The 10,052-nt window shown below is 37.6% G+C and overlaps 1 long non-coding RNA gene across 1 annotated transcript; it reads left to right on the plus strand.

Moving 5' to 3' along the window:
• The first annotated feature begins 2,373 nt into the window (after positions 1–2,373).
• On the plus strand, positions 2,374–3,541 carry LOC148863365 (uncharacterized). Its single transcript, XR_016110327.1, has 2 exons — positions 2,374–2,791; positions 2,912–3,541. It is a non-coding gene; the product is annotated as an uncharacterized LOC148863365 (long non-coding RNA).
• The last annotated feature ends 6,511 nt before the right edge of the window (positions 3,542–10,052 follow it).

Raw genomic sequence — 10,052 nt, forward strand, 5'->3', positions numbered from 1 at the left:
CCTACCACCTCGCAAAACTCCCCGCGTCAGGGCAAGACCCTTGGAGCGAGAAGTGGGAGGCAATTGATGAAGGAAGATTTGGCCCGACCTCACTGTTATGCAACACGTGGCAAAAGCAACAGCTTGGCACAAAAGCACGCCTAAGGCGCGAGCACCAAGGGGAGAAACCAGCGGTCCGAACTCCCTACTAGGGCCCCGAACTCACCCTTGGCCCCAAACCAAACAGTAATCCGAACTGGCCTGCATGTAATAGTTCGAGACACACCTCGCCGAACTGGCCTGCCTTGTAATAGTTCAGGACATACCTTGCCGAACTGGCCTGCCTTGTAATAGTTCGAAACACACCTCGCCGAACTAGCCTGCCGTGTAACAGTTCGAGATACACCTCGCCGAACTGGTCTGCCTTATAACAGTTCGAGATACACCTCGCCGAATTGACCTGCCATTTAGCAATACAGGACATACCTCCGAACTCAAGACTTCGCCTCGCTCACCACTCCACCACATCGCCCTCAGGACACCAAAACCAAACAATCCGTACTATGCCTGACACCGAGGAAGTCCGTACCTAAGGGCGGTGCACCCGACTAACTTGGGATCCGATGCTTGACGGCCGCACTCCAAACGGCCACCTGCCACCGCCTCTTGACACCGCCATCTCCAGTTAGAAAGACGGTTCCGAGAAAAGGCAGTGACGGTTCTGTCCCAGCAGAAAAGACGACACCCGAACTGACGTATGCAAGGGTAATCATACTCGACCTGGCACGGGCTTCAGAGCGAGTGCGCGAAGTGATTATAAAAAGCCCCCTACCCCCAACAACAAGGTATGTGAACTTTGCGCCATCTGATCTATACTTTGCCTTTGAGAGATAATTAACTTGAGCTTCGAAGTTATCTCACCGGATTCCCCCCGAAGTTCCCTCATCTTTCCCGTCCCATTTCAGGCTCCCTGTCGCTCCAGCTCAGAGGCGAAATCGTTGACAGCTAAGACCGGCCGGATTGCACTCCATCATATTCTATTGTTTCTCTCAGATATCTGAATCCGAAGAGAGGATTTTATAATAGATGGAGTCGGTTGAAGGTGAACCGACTTACATTGAAGGAAGACTGTCATTAACTCACCTTGTGAGCAGAATCGACTAACATTGGAATTACCTGACTTTAAAAGATGCAAGGACGCACATTGGAATGAAGCAAACTTTGAAGAGAGCTTTACTCTTCTTCGAGAGAACTGATTCAATGATTCTTGGAAATGTGTAGCAACATTCAATAAAAACATACGAGGATGAAATACGAAACAAATAAAAAAAGAGTTTAAGACATGAAACAATAGCACAATAGCTTCTTCTCAACTGATACGAGAAAATAAAAAAGAAAACACAGAAAAGCCTTTCCGCAACGCATCAAGTGTGAAGATTTGAACGATAGATAATCAGAGTTGTATATATCCAAACATTACATCCCGTAGCAGTTCTGCAACCTTCTTACCTAGCTTCCCGAAACCAATAACAATGGATCCGAAGCTGATAATAACTAGGAGAAGGCAAAGGAAAGAGAGGAAAAATGGGAAACCTTAGGCATGGGTGGAATCGGAAAGAGAAGATAGAATTCTTTGAGATTTCTTTGATTGAAATCTGCCATTCTCTCCGACCCACCCATGCACAGAGCTTCCCAAATCGCCAACTTCCTTTCCACTCTCTCCATGCCGGCCTGCCGCTGCTGCAATGCTAGGGTTTAACGTCCCTTTGTCCTTTGCCCATTACTTGCTTTAAATATATTTCGGCCATGTGACGGTCGGGATATCGCCTTTTCCTTTGTTTTCAGAGTGGGAGTGGGGCCCACACAGCCCCTCGGCATTTGACCACATCATACATGTTTGACGCTTTGAATTCAAACGGTAACGAGTTTCTAACGACGGACCTCTTAAAAGTTAGGATAAAATACAAAAACCTCATCTTACACAAAAATCTTTTTAAAATAAAAAAAAATATATATTGATAAAAATCTCCCTTCGATTACTGATTCCGATAAAAAACATTTATCGATGCATAAAGTTTTTCCAAATATCCATGGCCATTCGAATCAACGATGGAGTTAGTGGAAATAGTCAGAGAGGGCTTCACTAAGAGAGACGAAAATGACATTGACGCCGTCGTGGATGGCAGCTTTGAAGGTAGTTAAGACGTCGGCCATCAGACCCTGTAAGCAGCCACTTGGGCTCTTGGGGGCCCACCCTTGGCGGGGACATTGTCAAAACAGAAGACGTTGGCATCGGGTACAAAGTTACCGCCAAACAGGATCTGTTACTCGTAAATGGCGCCTCATACACATATCCATCGTGCATTAAAAACATCTCCCGTGAATAATAATTGCAAAATACGGATATATTCCAAATGCATGATAGATGTGCGTGAGGAACCGATCCGGTCTCCGGCTATAGTTATAGAGGTGACGGGATCTGCTCTTCACAAATGGGCATCTCATAGGCATATCCAACATGCATCGGGAACATCTCCCACGAATAATAGCTATAAAGAGGATGTGGGGTACTGTGGCGGTCGTCGTCTCATGCGGGGGTCAATGACAAGGAGGACTTGAGGAGGATCCTCACGCAGAAGCAAAGCCTTTCTTTAACCTTTCTCTAATGACGACCCCTTCTCTTCCTCTTCCTTCACCCCAACCCCGAGCTCCTCCACCTCCCTCTGTCAAAAAATAACACAGGAAACCAGCACTCCACCCCCACTGACTCCTCCAACTGCTTCATCAGCTTCCTGACGATCTCCGTGTTCTTGTATGTATCTCTACAACGCTCTTTCGTCGGAAATGATTCCCTGTCGTGTACATCATTTCATTGTGCTGAATTTTATTTATTCTATTATTATTTAGAGTATTTGTTTCTTTCTTTTTTCAGAACGACGTCGTAGTAGAGCTGGAATGGCTCTCCAAGTTCGTCGTTGACTCCTTCACCGAATTCCCTATGAACGAGCCCATTGCAACCACAAACTTCCCCGTTCAGACACTTCAGTTCCCGACAGGGCTAGGAGCAAATGATCAAGAGCAACTTTAACTCACATCGATTGGACTTCCTCGCTGGAATCTAACGTTGCTGGGTAAAGTGAGTTCATCGTCTTCCTCGATCATCACAACATAGCGCAGTTGGTGACAGCGTCACTGTTGTCAGGGGTCCATAAGTGCACCCACTATGCATCAGAGAAAACACCGCTGTCAAGGGTCACACAAGCTTGGGAATTTTGCGACTTTACCATTTTGAAGCAGGGAATGATAATGGCCATTGCTTAGAATATTCCCTTTTGCCAAATAATAATGTTTGTTTTCCGACAACTGTTTTTCACCGTCGACTGTTTTGGATCGGCATAATTCGTTCTTCATCGGCTAGTTATTTCAGTACCCATTTTACAGAAGGGTAAGATGGGTATTGGGGAAAAAATTATGCATTGGTATAAGTGTTTTTCGTATGAGTCTGTAACGGAAGGGAGGTTTTTGTCAATTTTTTAAAAGTTTATGAGAGGTTTTTGCCAAAGTGAAACTCTAGAAAAAGTTTTTATGATTGTTAAAAACTTTCAGGAGGTTTTGTATTTTACCCTAAAAGTTAAAATGACAAACCCCAACTCAAAAGTGAAACCCCTTCTCCTTCATTTGACGAGATCAAATATGTGCCCACCAATGCCCCACATGCACATTTTAGCATGCATTGGGAGCATCTCCTGAAGTTGTCATAGGGAGGTGTTCCCAAGGCACGGTTGGATAGACTGTGGGGCATTTTGTGGGGCGCATATGTGAATTCTCATTTAACCGAGAGAGTCGACCTCTTAGGCACATCTCACCGTGTATCAAGAACATCTCTTGCACTTATCATGGGAGATGTTCCCAATACATAGTGGGGTGTGCCTGTGAGATCGGTGTGAGATGGGTTGTGTGAGGAGCAGATCCCAATTGCACCATAAATGAGTTCACATTAACACGACAGTGCCCCGCAATGCCTTACAACACGTCCCAACTATGTAATGGGAACATCTCCATGATGTCTCATCATCTCCCGTACTTGTCATGGGGAGATGTTCCAAATACACGGGTGGGATGTGCTCTCCGACGCCAATATGATCTCGGACAAGCCTTATTACCGAACAATAAACTTGATTTAATCAACGAGTATAGCTTTGCATGTTACCTTTATTTGCATGTGTGTTATTTAACAAATCAGTGTCGATTAGTTTCTCAATGTACATCTTATTTTACAAACTTAAATCTATATGTATAGTGCCACATAGGTGGCCTCAACTTCCTCCTTTACCTCAACTGATAACTCTAAGCCCCTCTCATTTTTTCCTTCCTTACTCCCTCATGAAGCCACCTCATCAATCCCTTCTCCCTCTCTCATTTTGACATCTTAACATGCCTTGTCCATCCCTCTTTCCTCTATGTTTATCCCTTTAGATATTCCTTCATAAAACTATTCTTAAAATCCCTCTCTACCAAAATCTAATAAAAAATAGTCAAGTGGCACCACTATCCCCCCACTTTCTCCTAAATTATCTATAATTCCTATTCCTGTTTGAATTACAAAATTTAAGAATTATTTAAATATTATAAAGATTTTATGTAATAAATTTAAGATATTTATTAAAAACACAAAAAAATTATCATAGATTTATTATATTCATATTATTAATAATTTTATACTCTTAAGAAATTCATAACGAAATTATGTACTAATAATATAAATTATATTGTTATGAATTATTAAATTTAACTATTATTCAAATAATAAAAGTAAAAAATAAAAATATTATGTAATCACTTTAATATAAATAATGAAAATTTTTAAATATTTTACATTTTATTTAAGTATTTAAATAACTAAGTATTGTAAATAACGAAATATTTAACATAACTAAATTTTAAATAGTTAAAATAACAGAATTATATAATAAACTTAAAAATTTAATTAAAAGTAGAAAATCCTTAAAATAGATTTCATAATATTTAAATTAATAATAATTTATATTTTACAAAATTAATAACGAATTTATATAATAATAGTATAACTTATAATTTTATGGATTATGAAATTCAATAAATATGTAGTATTGAAATAACTAAATAATGATATTATTTAAATAGATAAATAATATTATAAATAATTAATTTTAAATATTAAAAAAAGTAATAACTAAATCATATCTTAAATATTAATTAAAAACAAATAAAATAGATTAAATAAAGAATTAATGAAATAACCTTAAAAATTTTATAAAAACATAAAAAAATAATTATAATAGATTGAATACTATTTGATAATAAGAAAATAAAATATAAATATTTAAATTTATTTAAATATTATTGAAATAAAGAAAAATATATTAAATAATTTAGAGGAATTGAAGCTTTCAAGTAACAAAAATTGGTAATAATTTACAAGGTGGGGTTTTTAGGCATTTTGAATCAATTGGCATGGTTAGATTGGCCTAAATAGTCTTGGATTAGGCAAATTTAGAGGGGTAGGGATTCGGTTAATTTATTAACTTTGCAACAGGATCTTGGTGTAATGGAGGGGAAAATGAGGAAATGTTTTGTTGAAAGTTGGCAGGGTGGTGCTTTTGAGCATTATGAGTTGATTGGTAGGGTTAGATTGGCCCAATTATGCCGAGATTGGGCAGATCTGGAAAGGACTTAACTAGTCAATGCGAAACTTTGAAATAGAATCTTAATGTAATGGAGGGGCAAACAAATGTTTTGGACTGAATTTTTGTAGGTATGGTTTTTAGGGTATCGAGGATCTTATGGAAACATCTGATTGATTTTGGAGGGCCAAAATCATGGAAAGTTAACGAGAGCATCCAAAATGGAATATTTGTTCAATGATGGGGCAAATAGGGGAATTTTAGGTTGAAAAAATTATGGGTAGATGTTTTTGGTGTGTCTAGGGTTCAATTGTATGGTCTAATTGATTCAGAAATTTTAGGATCAAGGAGATTTGGGTTGTGTTGGTGCTTCAAGCTAATGAGAGGGTTCAAAAGGGTATCTTGGTTTTATAAAAGAATAAACTGATGGGAATTTTGGGTTGAAATTTCTGGGGAAGATATTTTAGGGGGTCCTAGGTCTGATGATGGTGTTTAGGGATTCTTAGGTACTTCAGAAGGATCGGAATGGTCTGATCAGGTGTTCGGGGTAAATTGGGGTTTCGATGACAAATTAAGCAAAAATAAGGTGATGACAATGGGGTTTCTAAAGGTAATGGTCTCTTGGATCATTTGGTGGAGTTTGATTGGTCCATAAATGGTATAATCAAGGGCATGTAAGAAATGAATATCTTGGCAAATAAGATAGCCCAAATTAAAATATTAGTGTGATGAAGGGTTAAATGGGGGATATCTCTAATGAAATTTTGTCGTAAGGTGTTTATAAGTATCTAGGGCTCTTTAGAAGCCCATTAACCCCAATTTGTAAATCTATTAAAAAATCCCGTGCATTACACGGGTACCAAATTCCAACTAGTATAAAATAAAGGGAAAATTCCAAATGAGTACCTTGTACTTTGGCTCGAGTGACAATTTGGTACCTGAACTTTAAAATGTGACAACCCATTACCCAGGCTTTCAAAATGTGACAATCCAGTACCTGTCGTTAACCAATTCATTAATCAGCCGTTAAGTGACATTTGAAAAGTTAAAAATGCCCTGAAAATTCCATCTATTTCTCTTTATTAACCATCCAAACATTGACAAAAAACTATGCAGTCCCAAATCCTAGCCTCTTCTATTAAAAAAAGTTGGTGACGATTTAGAAGAATCTATAATTTGGGACTGTTTATTTTATTGTCAATGTTTGGATGGTTAATGAAGAGAATTAGATGGAATTTGTAGGGCACTTTTTACTTTTCAAATGTCACTTAACGGTGGATTAACAAACGGGTTAACGACAAGTACTGGAATGTCACATTTTTAAAGTTTAGGTACTGGATTGTTACATTTTAAAGTTCGAATACTAAATTGTCACTCGAGCCAAAGTACTGGATACAAATCGGGAATTTTCCCTAAAATAAAAATAACATATTTTGACAGTTTATCTGAATAGTTTGAGAGCATAAGATAGATGAAACAAAACGAAAAAAATGGTGCAGACAAAACCCTACAAATGTCGTTAACAAAAGGTTGTAGAACAAACATACAATGAAGCCATTTGTAATAAATCTTTGCATTCGTCCATTGCCTCTTTTCTTTTTTTATTTTTCATCATTATCAGCATTATCGTCTTTTTTGCAATAACAACATCTGAATAATCCATTTGCCTGGTTTTGAGAAAAAAAATGTGTACTTGGTCCATTAGGTTTTGCAAAGAGAAGCATCAGGCGTCTTTTTTTTTCTAAAGATGGGTTTTGAGTTACTAATTTCTCTATTAAGGTTGAAATGTCAACTGGTTCTTTATTTTATCCAAATTAAGCATGTCGACTTCTATCTTCGGTTGGTTTTCTTTGGAATGATAAAATAATCTTTGAATTTGTTTTTCTATTTCTTTTTTCAAAGATTATATAAATTAAGGTTTTGAATGAACAAACTACAAATCTTTGGAAAAAGAAATAGAAAAACAAATTCAAAGATTATTTTATTCCAATTTTATCGGATGTTTCTCCGAAGAGACAATCTTTGAATTTGTTTTTCTATCTCTTTTTCCAAAGATTTGTAGTTTGTTCATTCAAAATCTTAATTTATATATTCAGTTCCATCCAAAACCGATAATTAAAGAAACTCCAAACCAATTGATAAAATTGCTATGCAGCTTTGGTGGAATCCCATAGAACCAAAACTGATGAATACCTGTGACTCGTCAAATGAACTTGCCAAGTCTGTATTGCTAAAAAAGTATGTCATTCAGATATCGTAGATTTTTTATAAAAAGCAAAAAATACAAGCTTTCCTTACAAATAATAGGAAAGCTAGGGATTTCCTGTTAATTGTGTCTTTTTTTTTTTTTTTTTGCAAATCTTTTTCTCCTATCATTTGGTCTGAAATGGTTCATCAGGCGTTAATGGCATCCACCAATCCACCAAGTTAGGGTTTTGTGATTTCCTCCAAAAGTTTTCCCTTTATTCGGTCTTCAAATTAGGTGACCTATTTTCATTTTTATTTGGGCAAATTTCTTAAATTACTCTTATGATTTAGGCAATTGATTAACTTTACCCTTACTGTTTAACTATTGTTTTACACCACTCCTATTGTTTCTGACAATTGACATCGGCATTAAGTGTTAATAGAAAAAATGAAATATCAAATTTGCCCTTTACAAGTCTAGTATATTACAAAAATTATATATATTATATGTATGATAATGTTATATATATATAATATTTTTTTATTTTTTATGTATAATAATAAATAATTTTTATTATAGGAAGCTTGGCTTATGTTCGAATTCAAGCTGAGCCAAGCTCAAACTTGTGAACTTTTGATATGAGCCGAATTCAAGCTCAAGTCTCTAGATCGAATCGAGTTCGAGCATGACACTGTTTTGGCAAACCGAGCTCAAATAGCCATGTATTGTGCTTGGCTCGTCTCAAATCCACCCTTAGCTAAAATCTTGCTTGAACAAAAAGGCAAATATGAGAAAAGAGAAAAAATCAAGGGGAAGAAGTGGGGAGGGAAACAAGGTGTGCTTAAATCTATTTTAACTTCCATTGAACTCAATTAAGGTTTGTTGGAGTTGCATGTACGCTAGGAAGAGAAGAGGGGGGTGAAGGAACTAGAGAAGAGAGGGGAGCTTTAGCTCCAACAGAAAAAGAACTTGTTTTGCCATTTTGGGAGGGTTACGCGAACTTAAAAACAGGTTTAATTGTGTTAAAAATTTTAATGAATCTAGGTTGTTAGGATTCGAGTCACCATTTGTTTTGAATCTTTGAATGCTATACGATGCATGTATATAGATGCATTTTGGAAATGTATGGATAGAAATGAAAGAAATACAGAGATGTTTAGATACATTATGAAAATGCATATACTTTATTTGATATATTTTTTACATAAAAGATAGGCTGAAAGCTAGGCTAAGTTGGGGCTCTGGCTAATAGCCCATCTAACAAATGCAAAGCCCAAACCGAACCTTGTCCATGATCACCCCTACTATCCATTTACACGTGCACCTAATCATCATTTTTTAAGTAACAATATCAAGTTTAAACTTAGTAAGAACATGATTAGATGTCCCAAGTCGTGGTGGAGGAAGGATTAGCTGAAGCAAAAGCATCAATAACACAGAATCCAACTGTTCATCGCGTTCATCTAATCCAAATTGCTTATGGTGGGTTTGGATATCCTAGAAGCAAATGTATCAATAGCATAGAATCCAACTGTACATTGCGAATATTTCCCATACATGTATGTTAAATTCATGGATAGGTGTTCCCAATGTGCATCTGGAAGCCCATACTCACTGTGAGCTCCGGGAAACTCATGGTCGGCTCAAAGGAATTGGAGTCGCCACCCATTTTTTAGAGGAAATGGTCCATCATTTTCAGGTTTGAAAAACTCGACTTAGGTCTTTGATAGAGACTCCGTTTTCCACGGTAAAGGCACACAATCAAGAGATTTCGGGTTCTAAGGATTGGGAGAGGGAAGGTTTTAGGCACCCCTCTCTCCAAGGGGACCGGATCTGCTTCTCACATTTGGCGCCTTACACGTACATCCTACCATGCATTGGGAACATCTCCCATACTTATTAGTCATTATTCACGGGACTTCTTCCCAATGCATGGTGGATGTGCCTATGAGGCACCCATTTGTGAGGAGCAAATCCCGCTTCCTCTCCAAGATGTTGTAGCAGCCCCAAAACAAGAGTAATTCAGGCTCAAAATCCGACAAAACACGAACTAACAAGATTGCTAAAAGCTCCTAGAATCTGACAAAAATATTCCCAACTTCACCCATAATTGATTTGAGGTGATGTTATCGGGTCGTAGGTACTAGTTTCCCTAAGACCCTCGCCTCTCTACCACTTTTTCTCAATCCGGAGGAAGTTGTGAGGGCAAGTTTCCCAAGATT

The sequence above is a fragment of the Nelumbo lutea genome, chromosome 3 (assembly GCF_056320005.1).
Source record: "Nelumbo lutea isolate HS-2025 chromosome 3, American lotus-T2T, whole genome shotgun sequence".
NCBI classification, from domain to species: Eukaryota; Viridiplantae; Streptophyta; class Magnoliopsida; order Proteales; family Nelumbonaceae; genus Nelumbo; species Nelumbo lutea.